The sequence below is a fragment of the Amblyraja radiata genome, chromosome 29 (assembly GCF_010909765.2).
Source record: "Amblyraja radiata isolate CabotCenter1 chromosome 29, sAmbRad1.1.pri, whole genome shotgun sequence".
Classification (NCBI taxonomy): Eukaryota; Metazoa; Chordata; class Chondrichthyes; order Rajiformes; family Rajidae; genus Amblyraja; species Amblyraja radiata.
The window spans coordinates 28,867,134-28,894,001 of NC_045984.1; the positions used below are offsets into that span (position 1 = coordinate 28,867,134).

The 26,868-nt window shown below is 49.6% G+C and overlaps 1 protein-coding gene across 5 annotated transcripts in view; it reads left to right on the top strand.

Moving 5' to 3' along the window:
• Positions 1-26,868, top strand: part of ssbp4 (single stranded DNA binding protein 4) — a 140,425-nt gene that overhangs the window by 10,341 nt on the left and 103,216 nt on the right. The gene's annotated exons all lie outside the window — the stretch shown is intronic.

The window sequence follows — 26,868 nt, forward strand, 5'->3', positions numbered from 1 at the left end:
TTATATTTAACAAACACACACACACAAGACATATATATGCACACAGATATATACACACACACACACACACACACACACACACACACACACACACACACACACACACACACACACACACACACACACACACACACACACACACACACACATATATATATATATATATATATGTAAACACATATATATGTGTATATATATATGTGTGTGTATATATGTGTGTGTACATATACATGTACCGTGTGTGTTTTTGTTCATATTACAAAGCAGATGGATGTAAACTGGGCTTGGATCTTGCCTGAATGTCAGAATATTGGTCAGAATATTGTAAACTTTGCTCTTAAACAGTTTCACAAAACTGGTGATGGTTTCCCAGAGATTGTGGTCCATGTGGTTCTAGCTTTGTGGAGTTTACTTCATTGGGAGAAGGTTTGGTGTAAACTGTGATTTCTTGATTTCAGAATCTGTTGTATCCGAAAAGTAAACTCCCTTGCCTGTGCCTTGAATGTGATGTACAGTCACTGCTTGTCAATAATGTAAAGATGAGAAGCAATGTGTGGTGTGGCAAATATTGAACGAAAGGGCCAATTATTTTCTATTTGGGCCACTTCATAACAGCAATGTTCAATACTTTTTCTCAATGGTGGAGCATGTGTTATCTTTCTGGTATTATTTTATGAGTTTGTCATAGTTTCAATATCTGCAGAAGGGTCTCGACCCGAAACGTCGCCCATTCCTTTTGTGTCTATAACCATATAACAATTACAGCACGGAAACAGGCCATCTCGGCCCTTCTAGTCCGTGTCGAACACGTATTATCCCCTAGTCCCATCTACCTGCACTCAGACCATAGCCGTCCATTCCTTTCCCATCCATATACCTATCCAATTTATTTTTAAATGATAAAAACAAACCTGCCTCCACCACTTCCACTGGAAGCTCATTCCACACAGCTACCACTCTCTGAGTAAAGACGTTCCCCCTCATGTTACTGTCCCTTAATTCTCAAATCATGTCCTCTTGTTTGAATCTTCCCTACTTTCAATGGAAGAAGCTAATCCACGTCAACTAATCCAAGACCTCTATCATCGGTTTAATCCAGCATCTGCAGTTCCTTCTTGCACATTTCCATGTAACATCTTCTATGGAAGATTTTATTGTGTTTGAAGTTGGTGGGTTAGAGCGAGTTGTTGTTGCAGCTCTCTGTCGCACCTAGGCTGTAATGAAGCAGTGAAGCTGTCTGTGTGTGTGTTGTTACTAACTCCTGGGGAACTGGTTCAAGTGGCAGAATAGGCACACTTTTACTTTCTATCCGGGCGACTTAAAGCTTGTTGGAAGGTTTAGATTAGTTTAGTTTAGAGATACAGTGCGGAAACAGGCCCTTCTGCCCTGCCGAGTCCGTGCCGACCAGCGATCCCCCCCCCGCACACTAACACTATCCTACTCCTGCACACACACACACACACACCAGGGACAACTTTTTACATTTGTCCCAAGCCAATTAACCTACAAACCCGAAGATCTTTGGAGTGTGGGAGAAAAGCGAAGATATCGGAGAAAACCCTCGCAGGTCACGGGGAGAACGTGCAGACTAGTACCTGTAGCCAGGATCGAACCCGGGTCTCTGGTGCTGTAATGCCCCTGTCCCACTTAGGAAACCTGAACGGAAACCTCTGGAGACTTTGCGCCCCACCCAAGGTTTCCGTGAGGTTCCCGGAGGTTCTTGTCAGTCTCCGTACCTGCTTCCACTACCTGCAACCACCTGCAACCTCCGGGAACCGCACGGAAACCTTGGGCGGGGCGCAAAGTCTCCAGAGGTTTCCGTTCAGGTTTCCTAAGTGGGACAACCCTGCCGCTGCGCCACCGTGTTGAATAATCCCTGGTTACGAACCCTAGAGCTGCAACTTACCCTGGTCCACGGGTTCCGTACAAGACAACACACTCACTGGCGCTCGGGTGTCACAGATGGAGTGTAGGGGTCAACAAGACACTGACTGTCATGGGGCTATGGGCACAATACAGTGACATGCCTCCTAGTGTATGTCATGTGGACCCAGTTTCTTACTTTCACAGCATTGACTCCCATTGAAGGATGGCTACCACCGACACTGTGTCCTACTGAGAGACTCACAAAGGTTGGTGGGTGACTGGAACCAGCTGCCAGAGGTGGTTGCTGAGGCAGGGACTATAAGAAACAGTTAGACGGGTAGGTGGAAACAGGCCCTTCGGCCCGACTTGCCCATCCCGGCCAACATGCCCCATCTACACCAGTCCCACCTGCCTGCGTTTGGCCCGTATCCCTAGAAACCTGTCCTATCCATGAAACGTTGCGATTGTCCCTGCCTCAACTATCTTCTCTGGCAGCTTGTTCCATACACCCACCACCCTTGCCCCTCTGACTCCTATATAATCTTTCCCCCTCACCTTAAACCTATGCCCCCTGGTTCTTGATTTCCCCCACTCTGGGCAAGCGACTCTGTGCTGGGGAACTCGAACTGAGCAGCAGATTAGCCACGGCCAAGGTTCTAGTCTTGCTCTTGTACTCCATACAATATTAATACATCTTCTCATTTAGCAGCGGGCTTGTTTACAGCAGTGCTGTTTGTTCTGCTTCAACAACCGGGGGGTCTGAGAGAAGTTCGCTTGCCCTGCCATAATTGAGCGTAGCTTTAGTTTGGTGTAGAGATACAGCGCAGGAACAGGCCCTTCGGCCCGCTGGGTCCATGCCGACCAGCGATCCCCGCGCATTGACACTACCCTACACACACACAACGAGGGACTTCTTTTTTTACATTCATACCGGGCCAATGAACCTCCAGGTTAATCAGTCTTGAAGAAGGGTTTCGGCCCGAAACGTTGCCTATTTCCTTCGCTCCATAGATGCTGCTGCACCCGCTGAGTTTCTCCAGCACTTTTGTTCACCTTCGATTTTCTAGCATCTGCAGTTCCTTCTTAGACAATTAGCCTACAATCCTATACAGTACGTCTTTTGCGTGCGGGAGGAAAGAGAAGATCTCGGAGAAATCCCACGGGGGGAACGTACAAACTCCGTAGTCGGGATTGAACCGGGTCTCTGGCGCTGTAAGTGCCACCGTGTTTTCGTAACTTCTCCCTCACCTATAGCTGACCAGCAACACCTGACCTCCCCCCTCCCCCCCCTTCTTCACCCCATCTCACCACCACACAGACGCACACAAAAAAATGATTGTCCGGGCCTCGGAGAGGGGTGCGGAGGGGCGGGGGCTATTGACCGAGGATTGATGCTCTGCCCACCTGACCTGTGCCCCTGACATCGAGCCTTCAGCAGCAGAAGGAATGGCTGTTATTGATGGGATGTCCCTGTGAAATGGTTTCGCTGGGTCCCGTGATGTGTTGGCTCTGTGGACCAGCCGCTGTTGCCTCTTGCCATTTCCATGACGATGTGAACCCCCCCCCCCCCTCCCCCCACCCCTGTAAAATATCTCCTGGATGTTTTCAAGAGAGAGTTAAATTTAGCTCTTAGGGCTAACGGAATCAAGGGATATGGGGAGAAAGCAGGAACGGGGCACTGATTTAGGATGATCAGCCATGATCATATTGAATGGCGGTGCTGGCTCGAATGGCCTACTCCTGCACCTTTTTTCTATGTTTCCTTGTAACTAAATTGTTCAGCAGGCAATAGAAATAAGATTATTTTATCTGACTTCTGTGTATTATTGTTGGAATTTTTTTAGCTTTGAGATACTGTGCGTAAACGGGCCCTTCGGCCTACCGAGTCCACGCCGACCAGCGATCCCCGCTCACCAACACTATCCTACACACACACTAGAGATAATTTGTATTTATACCAAGCCAATGAACCTACTAACCTGAACCTCTTTGGAGTGTGGGAGGAAAGCGAAGATCTCGGAGAAAACCCTCGCAGATCGCGGGGAGAATGTGTGCCCGTAGCCAGGATCGAACCCGGGACTCTGGTGCTGTAATGCCCCTGTCCCACTTAGGAAACCTGAACGGAAACCTCTGGAGACCTTGCGCCCCACCCAAGGTTTCCGTGAGGTTCCCGGAGGTTTTTTGTCAGTCTCCGTACCTGCTTCCACCACCTGCAACCTCCGGCAACCGCCTGCAAAAAAGGTGCATTCCTTTTGTTGACACTGAGGCAATTCCTTGACTCCTTATTAATTTAACTTTAGACTTTGCTTGACAGTACAGACGCAGGCCCTTCGGCCCACCGAGTCCGTGCCGGCCAGCGATCACCCCGTACACTACCCGACACAATGGGGACGATTTACAATTTTACCGAAGCCAATTACTCTACAAACCTGTAAGTTTCTTGGAGTGTGGGAGGAAACCGGAGCACCCGGAGAAAACCCACGCGGGAGAACGTGCAAACGCCGTACAGGCAGCACCCGTAGTCGGGATCGAACCCGGGTCTCTGGCGCCGTGAGGCAGCGACTCTGCCACCGTGCCACTAACAAAATTCCTAATGGTCAAATCCAGCTGTATAATCCTAGCCAGTTACAGACCTGATGACATGACAACATTGCCCTGGTCTGAGCTCATATTTTAATTTCTTTCCTTGCAATCTTTTCTTCCCTATTTTATCGAACGACGGGGAGATGCACAGTCTTTTACCCAGAATAGAGGCATCAAGAACCAGAGGCCGTAGGTTTAAGGTGAGAGGGAAAATATTCAATAGGAACCCGAGGGGCAACTTTTTCATGCATCAAGTATGTGATATGAACTGCCACAGGAGGTAGTTGAGGTAATTCTTGCTATTGAGGGAGTGCAGCGTAGGTTTACAAGGTTAATTCCCAGGATGGCTGGACTGTCGTATGCTGAGAGAATGGAGCAGCTGGGCTTGTACACTCTGGAGTTTAGAAGGATGCGAGGGCATCTCATTTGAAACGTGTAAGATTGATAAGGGCTTGGACACGCTAGAGGCAGGAAACATGTTCCCGATGTTGGGGGAGTCCAGAACCAGGGGCCACAGTTTAAGAATAAGGAGTAAGCCATTTAGAACGGAGACGAGGAAACACTTTTTCTCACCACAGAGAGTGGAGAGTCTGCGGAATTCTCTGCCTCAGAGGGCGGTGGAGGCAGGTTCTCTGGATGCTTTCAAGAGAGAGCTAGATAGGGCTCTTAAAGATAGCGGAGTCGGGGGGGATATGGGGAGAAGGCAGGAACGGGGTACTGATCGTCAACAGTTTTTTCAACAATGTGAAAAATTTCCAAGATTAAAAAATGAGGTGCCACGAGTTTGATTTTTTCTTTTTTTTTTAACTCGGGAGAGCTCGTGGGTGAACTTGCATCGTGTGACCGGCCCTTAATGAGAAGGAACTGCAGATGCTGGAAAATCGAAGGTAGACAAAAATGCTGGAGAAACTCAGCGGGTGAGGCAGCATCTATGGAGCGAAGGAAATAGGCAACGTTTAGGGAAGGAAATAGGCAACGTTTCAGGAAGGAAATAGGCAACGTTTCGGGCCGAAACCCGGAAGGGTTTCGTCCCGAAACGTTGCCTATTTCCTCCGCTCCATAGATGCTGCTTCACCCGCTGAGTTTCTATCTCAGTCAAACATCCTTGATTAATGGCGAACAGCGTCAAACCTAATGGAGGATTATACAACAATGTTCACACCACATCATACACATAATTAAAAATACATATAAACCCAATGTACTACCAAGGCCCCATGAGCGACATTTGCTGTTATTTTGTTGACCCCTTGTTCCAGCATCCTTACACGAGAGTATAATCTGCATCACCAGCGGTCCCTTTAATCTGCTTAAGCATCCGAAAAGACCACCCCCTAATCTATATTTGAAGGAACACAAAGGCGTCTTTATGCAACGTCCTCCCAAATTAACCTCGAAGCCTTGGCAACATTCTCAGCGAGTCTGCGCTGCATTCCCCTCCCTCTGGGCCCTGTACCATCTACCCGAGGTGTGGTCATAGAAACATAGATGCAGGAGTAGGCCATTCGGCCCTTCGAGCCTGCACCGCCATTCAATATGATCATGGCTGATCGTCCAACTCAGTATCCTGTACCTGCCTTCTCTCCATACCCCCTGATCCCTTTAGCCACAAGGGCCACATCTAACTCCCTCTTAAATATAGCCAATGAACTGTGGCCTCAACTACCTTCTGTGGCAGAGAATTCCACAGATTCACCACTCTCTGTGTGAATTTTTTTTTTCTCATCTCGGTCCTAAAAGATTTCCCCCTTATCCTTGAACTGTGACCCCTTGTCGACCCAGAAGTGAACGCAAGGGCACCAGGTGGGATCTGTGCAGCAAAATGCCCCCCTCCCCCACCGTGTACGCAGGCCCTTTGTCCGAAACGCCAACACTCTACTCAGCGGCACGGTGGCGCAGCGGTGGAGTTGCTGCCTCACAGCGCCGAAGGTTAGATCCTGACCACGGGTGCTGTATGCGCGGAGTTTGCACGTTCTCCCCGTGACCTGCGTGCGTTGGACAAGGGGTTTGGACAGGCTAGATGCAGGAAGATTGTTGGATTGTTGCTAGATGCAGGAAGAGAGTGGTAAATCTGTGGAATTCTCTGCCACAGAAAGTAGTTGAGGCCAGTTCATTGGCTATATTTAAGAGGGAGTTAGATGTGGCCCTTGTGGCTAAAGGGATCAGGGGGGTATGGAGAGAAGGCAGGTACAGGATACTGAGTTGGATGATCAGCCATGATCATATTGAATGGCGGTGCAGGCTCGAAGGGCCAAATGGCCTACTCCTGCACATATTTTCTATGTTTTCTCACGAGATCTTCAGTTTCCTCCCACGCTACAAAGACGTACGGGTTTGTACGTTAACTGTGTAAGAAAGAACTGCAGACGATGGTTTAGATCGAAGGTCGACACAAAATGCTGGAGCAACTCAGCGGGTGAGACCACATCTCTGGAGAAAAGGAATGGGCGACGTTTCGGGTCGAGACCCTTCTTCAGACCCGAAACGTCGCCCATCCCTTTGTACGTTAATTGGCTTGGTGTAAAATGTAAATTATCCCTAGTGTGTGTAGGATAGTACTGGTGAACGGTCGGAGCGGACTCGATGGGCCGAAGGGCCTGTTTCTGCGCTGTATCTCTAAACTAAACTAAACTGAAGTTAGTTGGTCTGACTTTCAGAGATTCGTCCACACCTCCCTCTGTTGACCATCCGGTGGTTCTATATCCTCACGTACGCAACACCGTGTATAAAATTCTTTAGCGCAACCCACAAATGCACGCTCGCCATGTTTTGGCGTCATTTGCAAAGAAACAGTCCAAAGTCTAAGTCCAGTCCACATGTTGGATGTACTGGAACTCCCCTGATCTAGGTAAGCCCCAGGCTGCTACAGACCCCCCCCCCGATCCACGCGTGTGTAGGATAGCGCTAGTGTACGGGGTGATCGCTGGTCGGCACAGACTCGTTGGGCCGAAGGGCCCGCTTCCACCCTGTATCTCTAAAATAAACTCAACTGGGGTTTCGGCCAGAAACGTCGCCTATTTCCTTTGCTCCATAGATGCTGCCTCATAGATGCCGCTGAGTTTCTCCAGCGTTTTTGTCGTTTTGAGGACCGCTGATGAATCTTGGTGTTTCCTTCATGTCTCAGAGAAGAAGAACCTCATCTTCTCCGATATCTCCACATTGAGTGCAATCACTCGTCGCTAGAATCCACCTCGTCAATCTCTCCGCACCTCCCCCGTGAAGCGTCTAGCCGGTGTTCCACCGCGGGGGGGTGTGGGGGGGTCTGACCGGCGATTTGTAAAAGTCTAACATAACATCTTTGTTCGTAAGAGGGGGAGGATGAGGGATATCAGGAATTTGAACTTGAGTTTGGAAGCCTGTGACGTGGAGATATCCTCTTTCCCCACCTGCATCTTAACCCGCAGGCCCGATACATACAAGCCCCGCTCAGCAGGTTTGGTTGGAACAAAGAACTGCAGATGCTGGCTGATACACAAAAGGCCACAGAGCGCTGGGGTAACTCAGCGGGTCAGGCAGCATCCCTGGAGGACGCGGATAGGTGACGATTCGGGTCACGACCTCCTCGACCCGAAACGTCATCTCTCCCATGTTCTCCAGGGGAAGCTGCCTGACCCGCTGAGTTACGCCAGCACTCTGACTCCTTTCAGTAGACCTGTTCCCAGCTTGGGATTGAAGGATACGGGATCTTGACGTCTCAGTTCACGCACCTGATGATATCCAGAGCTCATGAGGGCTGCGTACGCGCCACAGAATTGCAAAGATACTGATCGAACAGTGCAGGAAGGAGAAAGATTATTTTAATAAATGGCCCAACAGGGTTTAGATTGATCCACGCAATGTTTAGAGGTACCAGTGGTTTTAAACAGAGAGTAGGAGTGAGTTACGGGCTGGAATCTAACGGTGGGGTCTCATGTTATTTATATATTGAATGACCTATCTCCTGGAACAGGTTAGTAGGAATATGATCATGTTTTGGGGGAACGTACTCACAATGACAGATACCCAGGTATGAGTTACAGGCTCGGATCAAATTACCTGGTGTGGAGTGGAGGCGTGTTGGTGGGCAGGAGAGTGGTGATACTATCACACACACACACACACACACACACACACACACACACACACACACACACACACACACACACACACACAGACACACAGAAACACTGACGCACAGACACACTGATTCAGATACACGCACACTCAGACACACACACGCACACTTAGACACGCACACGCACGCTCAGACACACACGCACGCTCAGACACGCGCGCTCAGATACACACATGCTCAGACACGCGTACACTCAGATACAGGCGCACACACACGCGTACACTCAGACACACGCACGTACACTCAGACATACGCGCTCAGACTCACGTACACTCAGACACAGGCACACACACGCACTCAGACGCACGCACGCTCAGATACAGGCGTGCTCAGACTCATGCACACTCAGACTCACTCACTCAGACACACACATGGACAAATACGCACACTCATGCACACACAGGCATGCAGACATTTGCCCAGGGTCATGTAACCACTGTTAGTTACCCAGCCAGTGCTACCCACCATGAAGGCATTAATGCTGTGCCGGGCCCAGAGATTCCACCGTCTACAGAAGTGGTGTAGCTGACCTACTTAATTCCTGTAGCAGGATTGCAAACTGCATCCCATGGGAATCTGTCCCGTTATTCCAAGCATAAACCTTCTGACTCCCGCATACTCAAATCCGTGAGGATGCAATGGGGAAAATTAAATGTGTTCTCCACTGCGAGAATCTGCCCCAAACGTGGAACCTGAGTGTTCGCTGGTGAGGGGAGGGGGACCGATGGGCCCCAGAAAGCAAATGTCTCCCAACCCCCTCCCACCCCCCCATACTATCTCAACCCCACCCTCCACACTCGTTCCCCCCCCACCTCACACCCACCCCCCACACCCTTCCCCCCCCCATATCTCACACCCACCCCCCACACCCTTCTCCCCCCCCGAACAAAACCTTGCAGAGAGAGCATGAGATTTCTCTCCAGATAGAGGCATGTTGGGCCAAAGGGCCTGTTCCCACGTTGTATGGCCCTGTATATACAACGTTGTATATGATGGTGTCATGTATATGGTTTGGACAGGTACATTGACAGGATAGGTTTAGAGGGTTCTGGGCCAAGCACGGGGCAGGAGGGACTAGTGTGGATGGGACGTGTTGGTCGGTGTGGGCAAGTTGGGCCGAAGGGCCTGTTCCCACACCGTATGACTAATACTCTAGAGATACAGTGTGGGAACAGGCCTGCCAACCACCGCCCGTACACTAGTTCCATCCTCCGCTCCAGGGATGATTTCCAGAAGCCAATTAACCTACAATCCCGCACGTCCTTAGAATGCGGGAGGAAACCAGAGCACGCGGCGAAAATCCACGCAGTCACGAGGGAGAATGTGCAGACTAGGTACAGCTAGCAGCCATGGTCAGGATTGAACCTGGGTCTCTGGTGCTGCAAGGCAGCAACTCTACCGCTGTGCTGCACCACCGTTTGCATCCTCCGGGGGTGGCATGGTGAAGATACGGGGGGACATTGGACATCTGATTCCACAAACAATAAAGGGCCTGTCCCACGAGCATACGACCTGCACGCGCGGAGGTCGAGTGAGTGACGTGAAGTTTGAGCGAAGTCCGCGGGAAGTTCGCCGGTGACGTACGCCGTCAAGACGCTGCGTACGCCCGTCGAGGCGGCTGCGGGCTGGCAGGCCGTTGCCGCGCGGAATTTTTGAACACAGTCATTTTTTCGGAGCCCCGCGCGATGTCGGGACCAGCTCCGCACAACCCCTTACAGCTCCGGCGATCGAAGTGGGACTGGCCCCGCGAGGCCGTACGGCTCAAGCGACCACGTTAGGTCGCGTTTGCCGCATGGCGTCGCATGCTCGTGGGACAGGCCCTTTACCGACAGTAACATTGGTGTCGACTCAGAAAGGAATGTTGGTCGGGGTGATGAGAAGAATTCATGGTCTTTCCATTAATGCATCGGGGTGATTTAGGGAGCAAGCTTGAACCCACAGTGGTGGCTGTATGGGACGAGCTGCCTGAGGAGTTAGATCAGGCAGGAACCATAACAGCATTTACAATACATTTGGGCAGGAACATGGACAGGGTAGGTTTTGGGCAGGGTATGGCATGGGCCAAAAGCAGGCAGGTGGGATTAGCGTCGATGGGGCATGTTGGTCGGCAACGGCAGGTTGGGCCGAAGGGCCTGTTTCCACGCTGTGCGATTCTACGATGCAGCCATCTTGCCTGAAGCCAGGACAATAACCACTCGATGGGTCAAACAAGGGTTGAATATGTAGGAAGGAATTGCAGATGCTGGTTTACACTGAAAGGTAGACACAAAGTGCTGGAGTAACAGGCAGCATCTCTGGAGAAATAGGTCGGGACCCTTCTTCAGACCATTTAAATATTGTTCTTGTGTTGCCTCCTATAATGCTGATGAAGTGCAGTTTATATTCCCCAAACAGTCACTGGATAACACTTAGCGTTTATCGCCTGTACCTCTCGTTCCCCCTTTCCGCTGGCTCCCAGTCTGAAGTAGGAACTCGACCCGCAACGTCACCCATCCTATTTCTCTGGAGATGATGCCTGAGCCGCTGAGTTACTTTGGCTTTTTCTGTCTTCGGTTGAAGCCAGCATCTGCAGTTTCTCCTGGACGACAGATGGCACAATGGGCTAAGTGTTCGGCTGGCAACCGGAAGGTAGCTGGTTCGAATCCCGCTTGGAGTGCATACTGTCGTTGTGTCCTTGGGCAAGACACTTCACCCACCTTTGCCTGTGTGTGTCCTTGGGCAAGACACTTCACCCACCTTTGCCTGTCTGTATGGAAGTAATTGTGTGAAGCACTTTGGGGTCAATGCAAGTTGACTAAAAATGTGCTATATAAATAAAGACATTATTATATATAAATAAAGACATTATTATTAAACATTGATGTGATTCCCAGTTTACACGTGTACATGGGATTAGCATTCAAGGTATCGGTGTTTACAACAGGGGGGGTGGAGTTAATATGCAGGGTTGCTTGGTTTAGTGTGTGGGGGAATACTGGAGGCTCTCTGCTTAGCGGGGGTGGGGTGGGGATGGGGTTAAGATTCGAGGCTCCCTGCTTTATTTGTGGGGTTGGGTTTAATATTTAGGGGGTGCCACTGTGCTCAGTATTCCCTGAGTAGAGTTTGCATTGGCAGAGACTGGCAGGGCAGCGCCAGAGACCTGGGTTCGATCCTGACTACGGGTGCTGTCTGTGTGGAGTTGGTAGGTTCTCCCCGTGACCCGCGTGGGTTTTCTCCGGGATCTCCGGTTTCCTTCCACACTCTCTACTCAACAGCCAAAAATCTGTAGCCTCCCTTTGATCTGGTGTTTTGTTGGTTCACATGCTTGATCAATGGTGTTTTATCATTAATGTTTTATTATTATTAATGTTTAGTGTTTTCTGAGTCATTCGTGACTGTCACTGTGTGTCATGTTGTTACTTGTGGGCGGAGCACCAAGGCAAATTCCTTGTATGTGAATACTTGGCCAATAAACTTATTTCCTTAGTTAGACGTGCAGGCCTGTGGGCTAACTGGCTTGGAGTAAGTGTAAATTGTCCCAAGTGTGTGTAGGATAGTGTTAATGTGCGGGGGTCGGCATGGACTCGGTGGGCCGAAGGGCCTGTTTCTGCTCTGTACCTCTAAACTAAACTAAACTTAGACTGCTAGCCGATGGCCTTACGAATATGTCTTGTGAATCTGATGGGCTTTTGGCGTGATGCCAAGCTTCCAACAATCTGGAGGGGAGGGGAGGGGGAGCAGGAGGGAGGGGGAGGGGGAGGGGGGAGCAATGGTTGTGGAGCAGCACAGAGGGGAAGGGGGGGGGGAGGGAGGTAGGGAGGAGACTCGTTGGGTTAGGTGTGGATGAAGGGCACTTTGCAGCAGGGTGAGACTAGGTTGGTGAGTTCAGCTCAACACGTAGAAAGGAACTGCAGATGCTGGTATATTGAAAAGCTTTTTTATTTTAAATGCTTGCCATCCAGTCAATGAAAAGACAATGCTGCTGATTGTAATCGAGCCATCCACAGTGTATAGATACCTGATAAAGGGAATAATGCTAAGTGCAAGATAAAATTCTGCAGTCCAAATAAAGATTGTCCGAGGATCTCCAACGAGGTAGATAGTATCTCAGGACCGTTCTCGTTGGTGATGGGATGGTCCAGCCTGATAACAACCGGGATGAGTTTAAGAAGGAACTGCAGATGCTGAAAAATCGAAGGTAGACAAAAACGCTGGAGAAACTCAGCGGGTGCAGCAGCATCTATGGAGCGAAGGAAATAGGCAACGTTTCGGGCTGGAACCCTTGAAGGAAATAGGCAACGTTTCGGGCCGAAACCCGGAAGGGTTTCGTCCCGAAACGTTGCCTATTTCCTTCGCTCCACAGATGCTGCTGCACCCGCTGAGTTTCTCCAGCGTTTTTGTGAACCGGGAAGAGACTGTCCCTGAATCGGGAGGTGTGCGTTTGCACACTTCTGTATCTCGTGCCTGATGGGGAAGAGGGGTGGGATTGTTCCTTGATGATGGTGGTGGCCTTGCCAAGGCAGCGTGATGTGTAGATGGAGTCGATGGGAGGGAGGGAGGGAGGGAGGGAGGGAGGTGGGTTTGCGTGATGGTCTGGCTGCGTTCCGGGACCCTCTGCAATTTCTTGCGGTCTTGGATGGAGCTGTTCCCAAAACCAGGCTGGGATGCTTCCCCGTAGAAAACTGGGAAACAAGAGGCTTGTGGACTGAACAAGATTGTAGGGTGAGAATGGCATCGACCCCAGGGTTTGGTGTGGAGGCAGCCTCCGTGTTGAGGATAGAATTTAGAAGATTGAGGGGGGATCTTATAGAAACTTACAAAATTCTTAAGGGGTTGGACAGGCTAGATGCAGGAAGATTGCTCCCGATGTTGGGGAAGTCCAGGACAAGGGGTCACAGTTTAAGGATAAGGGGGAAATCCTTTAAAACCGAGATGAGAAGAACTTTTTTCACACAGAGAGTGGTGAATCTCTGGAACTCCCTGCCACAGAGGGTTCTCGAGGCCAGTTCATTGGCTATATTTAAGAGGGACTTAGATGTGGCCCTTGTGGCTAAGGGGATCAGAGGGTATGGAGAGAAGGCAGGTACGGGATACTGAGTTGGATGTTCAGCCATGATCATATTGAATGGCGGTGCAGGCTCGAAGGGCCGAATGGCCTACTCCTGCACCTAATTTCTATGTTTCTATGATACTGTCGGCAGGCGTTTGCCCAAATCCTTTGTTAGAAGTTTATAGTTTAGTTTAGAGATACAGCGCAGGAACAAGCCCTTTTGGCCCACCGAGTCCGCTCAGACCAGCGATCCCCGCACATTACCACCATCCCCCCCCCGCTATGGTCATTTTTTACATTTACCAAGCCAATTCACCAAGCCTACAAACCTGTACGTCTTTGGAGTGCGGGAGGAAACTGAAGATCTCGGGGAAACCCACGCAGGTCATGGGGAGAACGTACAAACTCCGTACAGACAGCCCCCGTAGTCGGGATCGAACCCAGGTCTCCAGCGCGGCATTCGCTGTAATGCCCCTGTCCCACTTACGAAACCTGAACGGAAACCTTTGGAGACTTTGCACCCCACCCAAGGTTTCCGTGCGGTTCCCGGAGGTTTTTGTCAGTCTCCCTACCTGCTTCCACTACCTGCAACCTCCGGGAACCGCACGGAAACCTTGGGTGGGGCGCAAAGTCTCCAGAGGTTTCCGTTCAGGTTTCCCAAGTGGGACAGGGACATTAGGCAGCAACTCTACTGCTGGTCAGCAAGGCAGAGAGTGAGTCAACAATTTGTGGTGGTCTTCGATGAAGATTTGACCCTGGCACATAGAGAGTTTGGATGTGTAGATATTTTCCCTTCCCTGCAGCTCGCTTGCCAAAGAGCCGACTGCACAGACTGGACATTTACAATCTGCTGATGTCCGCCCGTATTATCAGTACTTTTATTCCTTGTCTAATGCAGACCCCCTCCGCATCGCACTGCAAGCCTGCATCCTTTGATGAAGAATTACTGCCGCCCGGCTCGTGTTTAAACACGGGGAAGAGATTTAGCAACAATTTGCATTCATCTAGCACCTTGGACATGTGTCAGAGGTTATGGGGTGAAGGCTGGAGAATGGGGTCAGGAGGGAGAGATAGATCAGCCATGATTGAATGGCGGAGTAGACTTGATGGGCCGAATGGCCTAATTCTGCCCCAATCTCTTCTGATCTTATGAACTTCGTGTGTGTAGGATAGTGTTAGTGTGCGGGGCTCGCTGGCCAGTACAGACTCGGTGGGCCGAAGGGCCTGTTTCAGTGCTGTATCTCTGAACTAAACTAAACTATAAAGGAGCCACAGATGCTGGAATCTTGAGCCAAACACAAAATGTTGGAGTAACTCAGTGGGTCGGGCAGCGTCTGTGGACATGAAGAGTCCCGACGAGAAACACCCCCTAACAGTGTCCTCCACAGATGCTGCCTTTTCCCTTGGGTTACTCCAGCACTTTGTATTCTACACAAGAATCCCAAAGATGCCTGACTTGCTGAGTTAGTTTAGTTAGTTGTCATGTGCACAGTAAAAAGGTTTTGTTGCACGCTGGCCAGTCAGCGGAAAAACTATTCATGATTACAATTGAGCCGCCCACAGTGTATAGACACAGGATAAAGGGAATAATGCTCAGTGCAAGATATGGAATCCAGTTAAATCCGATCAAGGATAGTCCGAGGATCTCCAATGAAGTAGTAGATAGTAGCTCAGGACCACTCTCTAGTTAGTTTTGGTATGGTTCAGTTAGCTGATATTAGCTGGAAAGGAACAGTCCCTGAATCTGGAGGTGTGCGTTTTCTCTTCTGTACCTGGGAGAGGGGAGAAGAGGGAGTGACCGGGGTGAGACTGGTCCTCGATTATGCTGGTGGTCTTGCCGAGGCAGCGTGAGGTGTAGATGGAGGCAGTGGAAGGTAGACCCTGAGGAAGGGTCCCGACCCGAAAACATCGCCCGAAAATCCTTTATCTCCAGTGACGCTACCGGACCCGCTGAGTTGCTCCAGCACTCTGTCAACGAAAGCGAGTTTGGATTGTGTGATGATCTGGGCTGTGTCCACAATTCTCTGGAATTTCTTGTGGTCTTGGATGGAGCTGTTCCCAAACTGTGCTGTAATGCATCCCGATTTACTCCAGTACTTTGTGTTCTATGCAAGATTCCCAAAGGTGTATGGATCACATTGACTTTATTGTGAGCTGCAGATATTTTGGCAGTGTCGATTCAGGTTGTCCTAACGCTAGCCTGACTGCATCAGCGTGTATACTTGAACTAAGATTCATTTATCACAGCAAGCTCGCTCTAGCACCACACACGCACTCTTCCTTAGGCATTCGTGTGTCAATTTGCACATGCATTCTCCAATATGTTCACATGTAAACCGGCTCACAGAGTGGTGCAGCGGTAGAGGTGCTGCCTTGCAGCGCCCGAGACCCTGGTTCGATCCCGGCTACTGGTGCTGTCTGTACGGAGTTTGTACGTTCTCCCCGTGACCTGCGTGGGTTTTCTCGGCTTGTACTCGCTAGAATTTAGAAGATTGAGGGGGGATCTTATAGAAACTTACAAAATTCGTAAGGGGTTGGACAGGCTAGATGCAGGAAGATTGTTCCCGATGTTGGGGAAGTCCAGGACAAGGGGTCACACAGTTTAAGGATAAGGGGAAAATCTTTTAGGACCGAGATGAGAAAAACATTTTTCACACAGAGAGTGGTGAATCTCTGGAATTCTCTGCCACGGAATGTAGTTGAGACCAGTTCATTGGCTATATTTAAGAGGGAGTTAGATGTGGCCCTTGTGGCTAAGGGGATCAGGGGGTATGGAGAGAAGGCAGGTACGGGATACTGAGTTGGATGATCAGCCATGATCATATTGAATGGCGGTGCTGGCTCGAAGGGCCGAATGGCCTACTCCTGCACCTATTTTCTATGTTTCTCCGAGATCTTCGCTCCCCCCCCCCCACACTCCAAAGACATACAGGTTTGCAGGTTAATTGGCTTGGTGTAAATGTAAAATTGTCCCTAGTGTGCCTCGGGTAGTGTTAGTGTGCGGGGATCGCTTGTCAGTGCGGACTCAGTGGGCCGAAGGGCCTGTTTCTCTCTGCACTGTATCTCCGAACCTACAAGCATACATTTGCTAGTACAGGCAGACCTACATGCAAGCTCATTGAGTAATACAAGAGAGGGGACTGTGTCCAACTTATCATCACCTTAGATAGACACAAAAAGCTGGAGTAACTCAGCGGGACAGGCAGCATCCCTGGAGAAAAGGAATAGGTGACATATAAGATTATTAAGGGTTTGCACACGCTAGAGGCGGGAAACATGTTCCCGATGTTGGGGGGTCCAGAACCAGGGACCACAGTTTAAGAAAAAGGAGTAAGCCATTTAGAACAAAGACGAGGAAACACTTCTTCAAACAGAGAGTTGTGAGTCTGTGGAATTCTCTGCCTCAGAGGGCGGTGGAGGCGGGTTCTCTGGATACTTTCGAGAGAGAGCTAGATAGGGCTCTTAAAGATAGCGGAGTCAGGAGATATGGGGAGAAGGCAGGAACGGGGATACTGATTGGGGATGATCACATTGAATGGCAGTGCTGGCTCAAAGGGCCGATTGGCCTACTCCTGCACCTATTGTCTATTGTGACATTTCGGGTCGAGACCCTTCTTTTCAGACTGAGAGAAGGGGGATAGGGGAACGAGACGTATAGATGGTGTGACAGAGAAAACGAATGACAGGTATGTGTTCCTCGGCCACGCTGATCAAGGGAAGGTGGAGCCCACAATGCTCCATTGTTGAAGACCCCTGAGCCCCTTGTCATCGTGGCTACAACAGCTAATGTCTTTGCTGTTTGTGGTATCGGGGAGTTAGTGATATTGTGATGGCATCTCCTGTGTCTCTGTTTACTGGCTCTTTCCTTACCAGTTCTGCCTAATCGCTTGGCTGATTTTGGCTTCATGTCTCCCAGATGCTGTTCCATAAATACTTAAAGAGCCAGTGTTTAAAATATTCACATTTAAAAAAAAATACAAATGAAGTCTCTCAGAGTATTAAAGCCACACAGAAATCTCTCATTCAGCGACTAAGTCCCAGGTCAATCTTCTGGCTGCCTAACCTGTAATTAGGTTTTATTTAAATAGTTCTTGGTCAGTATTAACCTGTATATCAGCATGTTTTTCTCCTGTGATCATTCCCTCTCCCATCTTTCTCTCCTCCCTCCCTCCCTCTCCCTCTCTCCCCCTTCTCTCTCCCCCCCTCTCCATCCCCCACTCTCTCTCTCCCCCCACTCTCTCTCCCCCCCACTCTCTCTCCCCCCTTCTCTCTCCCACCTCTCTCTCTCCCCCCCACCCTCTCTCCCCCCTTCTCTCTCCCCCCTCCGCTGTGTGTGTAGCTGTATGTGTGTGTGTGTGTAGCTGTATGTGTGTGTGTGTGTAGCTGTATGTGCGTGTGTAGCTGTATGTGCGCGTGTAGCTGTGTGTGTGTGTGTGTAGTTGTGTGCGTGTGTGTAGCTGCTGCGTGTGTGTGTGTAGCTGTATGTGCGTGTGTAGTTGTGTGTGTGTCTGCGTGTGTAGCTGTATGTGCGTGTGTAGCTGTATGTGCGTGTGTAGCTGTGTGTGTGTAGCCGTGTGTGTGTAGCTGTGTGCGTGTGTAGCTGTGTGTGTGTGTGTAGCTGTGTGTGTGTGTGTAGCTGTATGTGCGTGTGTAGCTGTATGTGCGTGTGTAGCTGTGTGTGTGTGTGTAGCTGTGTGTGTGTGTGTAGCCGTGTGTGTGTAGCTGTGTGCGTGTGTAGCTGTGTGTGTGTGTGTAGCTGTGTGTGTGTGTGTGTGTGTAGCTGTGTGTGTGTGTGTAGCTGTGTGTGTGTGTGTGTAGCTGTGTGTGTGTAGCTGTGTGTGTGTGTGTGTGTGTGTAGCTGTGTGTGTGTGTGTGTGTGTGTAGCTGCTGTGTGTGTGTGTAGCTGTGTGTATGTGTGTAGCTGTGTGTGTGTGTAGCTGTGTGTGTTTGTGTGTGTGTGTGTAGCTGCTGTGTGTGTGTGTAGCTGTGTGTGTGTGTGTGTGTAGCTGTGTGTGTGTGTGTCTGTAGCTGTGTGTGTGTGTGTAGCTGTGTGTGTGTGTGTGTAGCTGTGTGTGTGTGTGTGTGTAGCTGTGTGTGTGTGTGTGTGTAGCTGTGTGTGTGTGTGTGTGTAGCTGTGTGTGTGTGTGTGTGTGTGTGTGTAGCTGTATGTGTGTGTGTAGCTGCTGTGTGTGTGTGTGTGTAGCTGTGTGTGTGTAGCTGTGTGTGTGTGTGTGTAGCTGCTGTGTGTGTGTGTGTGTAGCTGCTGTGTGTGTGTGTGTGTGTGTGTAGCTGTGTGTAGCTGTGTGTGTGTGTGTGTGTGTAGCTGTGTGTGTGTGTGTGTATCTGTGTGTGTGTGTGTGTGTGTGTGTGTAGCTGTGTGTGTGTGTAGCTGTGTGTGTGTGTAGCTGTGTGTGTGTGTGTGTGTAGTTGTGTGTGCGTGTGTAGCTGTGTGTGTGTAGCTGTGTGTGTGTGTGTAGCTGTGTGTGTGTGTGTAGCTGTGTGTGTGTAGCTGTGTGTGTGTGTGTAGCTGTGTGTGTGTGTAGCTGTGTGTGTGTGTGTGTGTAGCTGTGTGTGTGTGTGTGTAGCTGTGTGTGTGTGTGTAGCTGTGTGTGTGTGTGTGTGTGTGTGTAGCTGCTGTGTGTGTGTAGCTGTGTGTATGTGTGTAGCTGTGTGTGTGTGTGTGTGTAGCTGTGTGTAGCTGTGTGTAGCTGTGTGTGTGTGTGTGTGTGTGTGTGTGTAGCTGTGTGTGTGTGTGTGTGTAGCTGTGTGTGTGTGTGTAGCTGTGTGTGTGTGTGTGTGTAGCTGTGTGTGTGTGTGTAGCTGTGTGTGTGTGTGTGTGTAGCTGTGTGTGTGTGTAGCTGTGTGTGTGTGTGTAGCTGTGTGTGTGTGTGTAGCTGTGTGTGTGTGTGTAGGTGTGTGTGTGTGTGTGTAGCTGTGTGTGTGTGTGTGTGTGTGTGTGTGTGGCTGTGTGTGTGTGTGTAGCTGTGTGTGTGTGTGTGTGCGTGCGCGCATGTGGCTGCTGTGTGTGTGTGTAGGGAGGAACTGCAGATGTTGTTTTACACTGAAGACCGACAGAAAAAGCTGGAGTAACTCAGCGGGTCAGGCAGCATCTCTGGAGAAAAGCAATGGGTGATTTTTCGGCTCTTGAAGGAAGCGGAATATGAGATGCTGTTCCTCTAGTTTGCGCCTGGTCTCACGCTTGTCTCGGTGTCCCAGTATTGCATTGGACGTGGCCACAAATCTCCAGAGTCAGGACCTGAGACCACAACCTTCTATTGTAGGGAAGGTACAAGCGAGGGAGGGAAAAAACGCCGACCCATTGACCAGACAAAATATGTGTGGGAGGGAAGTGCAGATACTGGTTTACACCGAAGATAGACGCACAAAGCAGCGTTATTCCAGCATTTTGTGTCTATCTTCAGTGCATTCCATTGTCCCACTGATCCAGTTATACAACAGATAGACACAAAGTCCTGGAGTAACTCAGGCAGCATCTCCAGAGAAAATGGATGGGTGACGTTTCAGGCCGGGACCCATTTTTCTTCCGTTAAAAGCCCCTATCTGAAAAACGTCCTAGCTAGGGTCTCGACCCGAAAAACCTCACCCATTCTTTCCCTCCAGAGATGCTGCCAGTCCCGCCCAGTTACCCCAGTATTTTCCTTTCATTTTCGGTTAAACGACCCATTTTTATTTCCCCCCCCCCCCTCTCTTTGATCAACCCTAGCGAGGCGCACGCCGTTTAAAAAAAGAAAGAGATTATTTTGCTCGTGGTCCCCGTATTCTCGGGGGATTTATTCTCTGCAGGAGATTAATCTTCAATTGCAGGAGGCTCTGTCCGGGGATGGGTCCTCTGGTGTACTCCCCTGAGCCCGAACAGGAGGCTCCCTCTAGACAAAAGGTTTCGGGGGTGGGGGTGAGAGATCTCCCCCCCCCCCCCCCCTGCCTCTCTTTTCGCAATGAGTCATAGCATTGCACAGCTTGGCTCCTGACAGAGTGGGGGGGGGGGGAGGGAGTGGGGTTCAAAATGACATCAGTATGTTGCTTTCTCCCTAGGTCTCCAGTTAGGGTGGGGGAGGGGGAGGAAGGGGGGGCTGGTAACAGCAAGGAAATCTTATTTTGCAGCTTCTTTCAAAATATTTATGACAGGGCGCTCGCTACAAGTAATTTTCAAGCTATTCCGAGCCTCCATAAATTTTGAATATTTGGTTTTGGATCAGCTCAATATGTTTCTGCAAGTCGAGCACAAAATGAGGTTGTGTGTTTTTTTAAATCTCCCCTATTTTTTTTGCTATTTTCTCATCTCCCCCCCCCCCCCCCCCCCCCCCCCCCGACGCCTTGTTTTTTAATAAGAATATTTGTGTAAGTAGGTATCTATAGAATGTATTTGCATACATAAATCAGTCCACAGTTAATGGGATTCAGTGAAGTAGGGAGCTGACTGTTTCAGAAGCTAGTCTGCCTCACAGGTCAACTAGCTGATTTAGGCCTCGTCTCCATGGCAACCCTGCCTTGCATATGTAAAGTCTGAGCACTTTGGGACTTGTGCAGACACTCGGCAGCCCCTCACCCACCCTCGGTTAGTCATCACAAGCACAAACAATAGACCAGAGGGGTTAACACGAAGGCTTGGGCAAGTAACCATTTGCTTGCCGGATTTAACTCTTGTAGGAATGTTTCACGCCTGAACAGCCCAGCCACGGGCAACAATCTCAGCGGTCGGTCTCAGAATGCTCAGGCTTACACCCACTTCTCACCTTCTCTCTCGCCCTCCCCCCCCCCCCCCCCCATTCCAATCTCCTCCCTCCTGAGTCTGAAGAAGGGTTTCGGCCCGAGACGTTGCCTGTTTCCTTCGCTCCATAGATGCTGCTGCACCCGCTGAGTTTCTCCAGCACTTAGATATTCCAGCATCTGCAGTTCCTTCTTAAACACTCCTCTCCAACGTTCGATCCCGACCTCGGGTGCTGTCTGTGTGGAGTTTGCACGTTCTTCCCAGCGACCGAGTAAGGTGCTCCAGGTCGCATTCCCAAAGACGTGCGGGTTTGTAGGTTAATTGGCTCCTGTAAAATTAAGGAGCAGTCCTGAGGTAATATCTACCTCGTTGGTGGCGGCCTAGACAAAAACTCGGCGGGTGAGGCAGCATCTATGGAGCGAAGGAAATAGGTGACGTTTCACCCGCCGAGTTTCTCCAGCATTTTTGTCTACCTTCGATTTTTCCAGCGTCTGCAGTTCCTTCTTGAACATCTACCTCATTGGTGGTCCTCGGACTATCGTTGATCGTCCTTTACTGCCATTTATCTTTGCACTAAACACTATTCATGTTATTCCCTTTATCATGTATCTGTACACTGTGGATGGCTCAATTGCAATCATGCATAATCTTTTCGCTGTCTGGATAGCACGCAATAAAAAACTGTACCTCAGTGCACGTGCCAATAAACTGAATGGCTGATCGATGGTCAGCATGGAATTGGTGGGCCGAAGGGCCTGTTTCAATGCTATAACTTTCGGTCCTTCGATTTCAATCCTGGATGCTTCAGATCCAGAATCCTAAGACGAACTTCAAAGATATATCTGCCAAGAAATTCATACCCAGGTGGTCGTATTAAATGGATCACTAATTGCTGACTGACTTCAAAGGAACGGGATATTGGGAGTTGAGAAGACCTATATCCAGGAGTGTATTGGAAGGAACTGCAGGTGCTGGTTTAAAGCGAAGATAGACCCAAAAAGCTGCGGTTGCAGGGGAAAGTAGACAATAGACAACAGGTGCAGGAGTAGGCCATTCGGCCCTTCGCGCCAGCACCGCCATTCAATGTGATCATGGCTGATCATCCCCAATCAGTACCCCGTTCCTGCCTTCTCCCCATATCCCCTGACTCTGCTATTTTTAAGAGCCCTATCTAGCTATCTCTTGAAAGCATCCAGAGAACCTGCCTCCACCGCGCTCTGAGGCAGAGAATTCCACAAACCCACCACTCTCTGTGAGAAAAAGTGTTTCCTCGTCTCCGTTCTAAATGGCTGGCTCCTTATTCTTAAACTGTGGTTCTGGACTCCACCATCATCAGGAACATGTTTCCTGCCTCTAGCGTGTCCAAGCCCTTAACACTCTTATCTGTTTCAATGAGATACCCTCTCATCCTTCTAAACTCCAGGGTGTACAAGTCCAGCTGCTCCATTCTCTCAGCATATGACAGTCCCGCCATCCCGGGAATTATCCTTGTAAACCTACGCTGCACACCTGGGGAGGGGGTGGTTTGGGCGGGAAGGGACGAGTTGACCAGGGAGTTGCGGAGGGAACGGTCTCTGTGGAAAGCAGAAAGGGGTGGAGATGGGAAGATGTGGCCACATACCTCGAATCCATCCTATCCCCTCCCCTCGGTCCAATCCCTTCCTACCTATGTCCAAGACACCTCACACACTCTTCGTCCCCTCAATGACTTCGGTTTTCCAGGCCCCCACTCCCTCATCTTTACTATGGATGTCCAGGAACCTGGAAATTAATTCAGTGGGACTTGAACAAGCAGAAACCATGGGTCTGCCAGGACAGTGTCTTTTTGTAGGGTACATCGAAAATCCTCTTCCGCAGAACCAGCAAACCTCTGTCCACCAATACTCCCCTCCGCCTTGCAGAGCTGGTCCTTATCCTCAATAACTTCTCCTTCGACTCCTCCCACTTCCTCCAAATCCAAGGCGTAGCTATGGGCCCTAGCCTCTTTGTAGGGTACGTCGAACAATCCCTGTTCCGGTCATACACTGGCCCTATCCCGCTGAGTTACTCCAGCATTTTGTGTCTACCTTTGATTTAAACCAGCATCTGCAGTTCTCAACCCTCCAACCTTCGACAAAGGACTTGCCCATTGAACCACTTCAGATATTAATAAAATGGGTCAATGGTTTGGATGCGTGACCTGGGAGATGAGCAATTAGCAGATACGAGAGGAGTAAATCAACCCAACTGATGTAACTCAGCTTTATGTGTCCAATCTTCGGTGTAAACCAGCATCTGCTGTTCCTTCCTACACAGGATACCCCCTTTGGCAGAGAGGCAGTCAATGAGCTCATTTTTTTGTTTAGTTTAGAGATACAGCGCGGAAACAGGCGGTGCAGGCTCGAAGGGCCGAATGGCCTACTCCTGCACCTATTTTCTATGTTTCTATCCTTTACACATGGGGGGGAGCATCTTAAATTTATACCAAGCCAATTAACCTACAAACCTGCACGTCTTTGGAGTGTGGGAGGAAACCGGGGCACCCGGAGAAAAACCCACGTGGTCAGGGGAAGAACGTCACAAACGTTCACAAACTCAGTGCAGACAGCACCCGTTGTCGGGATCGAACCTGGGTCTCTGCCGCTGCCCGTGAGGCAGCAACTCTACTGCTGCGCCTCCGTGCCGTCCCAACTGTTCACGATTAGTCTCTCCACCCAAAACGTCGCCCATTCCTTCTCTCCAGAGATTCTGCCTCACCCGCTGAGTCACTCCAGCATTTTGTGTCCGCCTTTGATTTCAACCAGCATCTGCAGTTCTTTCTTGTACATTTAAGAAGCAGTTACATGGATAGGACAGGTTTGGAGGGATATGGGCCAAAGGCAGGCAGGTGGGACTGACTCGTGTAGCTGGGACATGTTGGCCGGTGTGGGCAAGTTGGGCCGAAGGGCCTGTTTCCATGCTGTAACACTCTATCTCAGTGGGTTGTTCTGTATATTATGTACTAGAACGTAATTATGGATTGAGTTTATGTGCGGTGCTAGTCTTGCTGATCTGTACGTAACAAAAATGTCACTACACCTTGCGACACGTGATAGAAACAGAGACAATAGGTGCAGGAGTAGGCCATTCGGCCCTTCGAGCCTGCACCGCCATTCAATATGATCATGGCTGATCATCCAACTCAGTATCCTGTACCTGCCTTCTCTCCATACCCCCTGATCCCTTTAGCCACAAGGGCCACATCTAACTCCCTCTTAAATATAGCCAATGAACTGGCCTCAACTACCTTCTGTGGCAGAGAATTCCACAGATTCACCACTCTCTGTGTGAAAAACAATTTCTCATCTCGGTCCTAAAAGACTTCCTCCTTATCCTTAAACTGTGACCCCTTGTTCTTGACTTCCCCAACATCGGGAACAATCTTCTTGCATCTAGCCTGATGTAAGGAAACTCTTAATTGCCATGCAAATGGCTTAATAGGAGATAGTAAGGTGCTAACATTGTCCCCCAGTGTGTGAAAGAAGGTGGTTTCAGACTGGAGATGAGACATTATCAGTATTTTAAGATTCATTTCCATCAGTAACTAAGTGTGAAGCAGCTTGCAATGATTTTCAGGCATGTGTGAATGATGTGTTTGTATATTTTTTTTGCTATTTTGCATGTGAAATTTCTTGTGGGATTACTTAGTGATGTGTGGTTGGTACGAGTTAGGCTATGCATTATTTCTGCTATTAAGATGGGTGGATGCCAATTTTAAGGGCATATTTTAAATGGTGCAAAGGAAACAGTGGATGATGTCAGGTTTCAGACTGCAGATAACGCCTGCTTTTCACTCTGGCGAAGAGACCCAAAACGCTGGAGTAACTCAGCGGGTCAGGCAGCATCTCTGGAGAAAAGGAATAGGTGACGTTTCGGGTCGAGACCCTTCTTCAGGCCGAGAGTCGAGGGGGGGGGGGCGGGGAAAGGGAGACGATGAGATATAAAAGATGATATACTGTGGAGAGATAGAGAAAACAAATGAAATATAGAACAAAGTCCCTTATCACATATCAGTTCACAGTAATGGCTCGATTGTAATCATGCATTGCCTCTGCCGACTGGTTAGCACACAACCAAAGCGTTTCACTGTACCCCAGTACACGTGACAATAAACTAAAACTGAAATGAATGAAAGATATGCAAAAAATAGTGACAATGATGAAGGACATTGTTAGCTATGGGATGGGTGAAAAGTAATTAAACACAATGAGACATGGGACTTGTACAACAACTTGGGTGGGGAGGCATGGAGAGAGATGGGAAGCTTGAAGTTAGAGAAATCAATACTCATACCGCTGGGGTGTAAGCTGCCCAGGCGAAATATGAGGTGCTGTTCCTCCAATTTGCGCTGGGCCTCATCCTGGCAATGGAGGAGGCCCAGGATATTCTCGTGATGTGGGATCGGTTACTGAGAGACTGCAGGTGGTCAGGATTCCACATCAAATGAATGGTTCAATGCTCGCATTTTCTCGGCAGCAATGCTTAGCATGTGATCAAAGCGCCAGTGGGGGACAGAAAAACGAAACTCGCGATTCCATCGTGTTTTTCACGACATCAGGATGTCCCCTACCACTTGACAGCCAATAAAGCGGTCGTAGTTGTCACTCAGTGTAGATAAGTGTTTTGTTTTTGTTGCAGACTCGGTGGGCTAAAGGGTCTGTTTCCATGTTGTAGAAACAAGGAACTAATGGTGCAGGTGGTGTAGTGGTAGAGCAACTGCCTTACAGCGTCAGAGACCTTGGTTCGATCATGTCTATGGGTCCTTGCCTGTGTAGAGTTTTGTACCTTCTCCCCGCGGCCTGCCTGGGTTTTCTCCGAGATCTTCCTTTTCCTCCCACACTCCAAAGACATTCAGGTTTGCAGCTTATATTTAAGAAGGAACTGCAGATGCTGGAAAATCAAAGGTAGAAAAAAGTGCTGGAGAAACTCAGCGGGTGAGGCAGCATCTATGGAGCGGAGGAAATAGGCAACGTTTCGGGACGAAACCCTTCCGGGTTTCGGCCCGAAACGTTGCCTATTTCCTTCCCGAAACGTTGCCTATTTCCTTCGCTCCATAGATGCTGCCTCACCCGCTGAGTTTCTCCAGCACTTTTGTCTACCCAGTTTTGTAGGTTAATTGGCTTGGTGTAAATGTAAAATTGTCCCTAGTAATAATAATAATGATGGATGGGATTTATATAGCGCCTTTCTAATACTCAAGGCGCTTTACATCGCATTATCCATTCACTCCTCAGTCACACTCGGTGGTGGTAAGCTACTTCTGTAGCCACAGCTGCCCTGGGGCAGACTGACGGAAGCGTGGCTGCCAATCTGCGCCTACGGCCCCTCCGACCACCACCAATCACTCACACACATTCACACACAGGCAAAGGTGGGTGAAGTGTCTTGCCCAAGGACACAACGACAGTATGCACTCCAAGCGGGATTCGAACCGGCTACCTTCCGGTTGCCAGCCGAACACTTAGCCCATTGTGCCATCTGTCGTCCCGTAGTGTGTCTAGGGTAGTGTTAATGTGCGGGGATCACTGG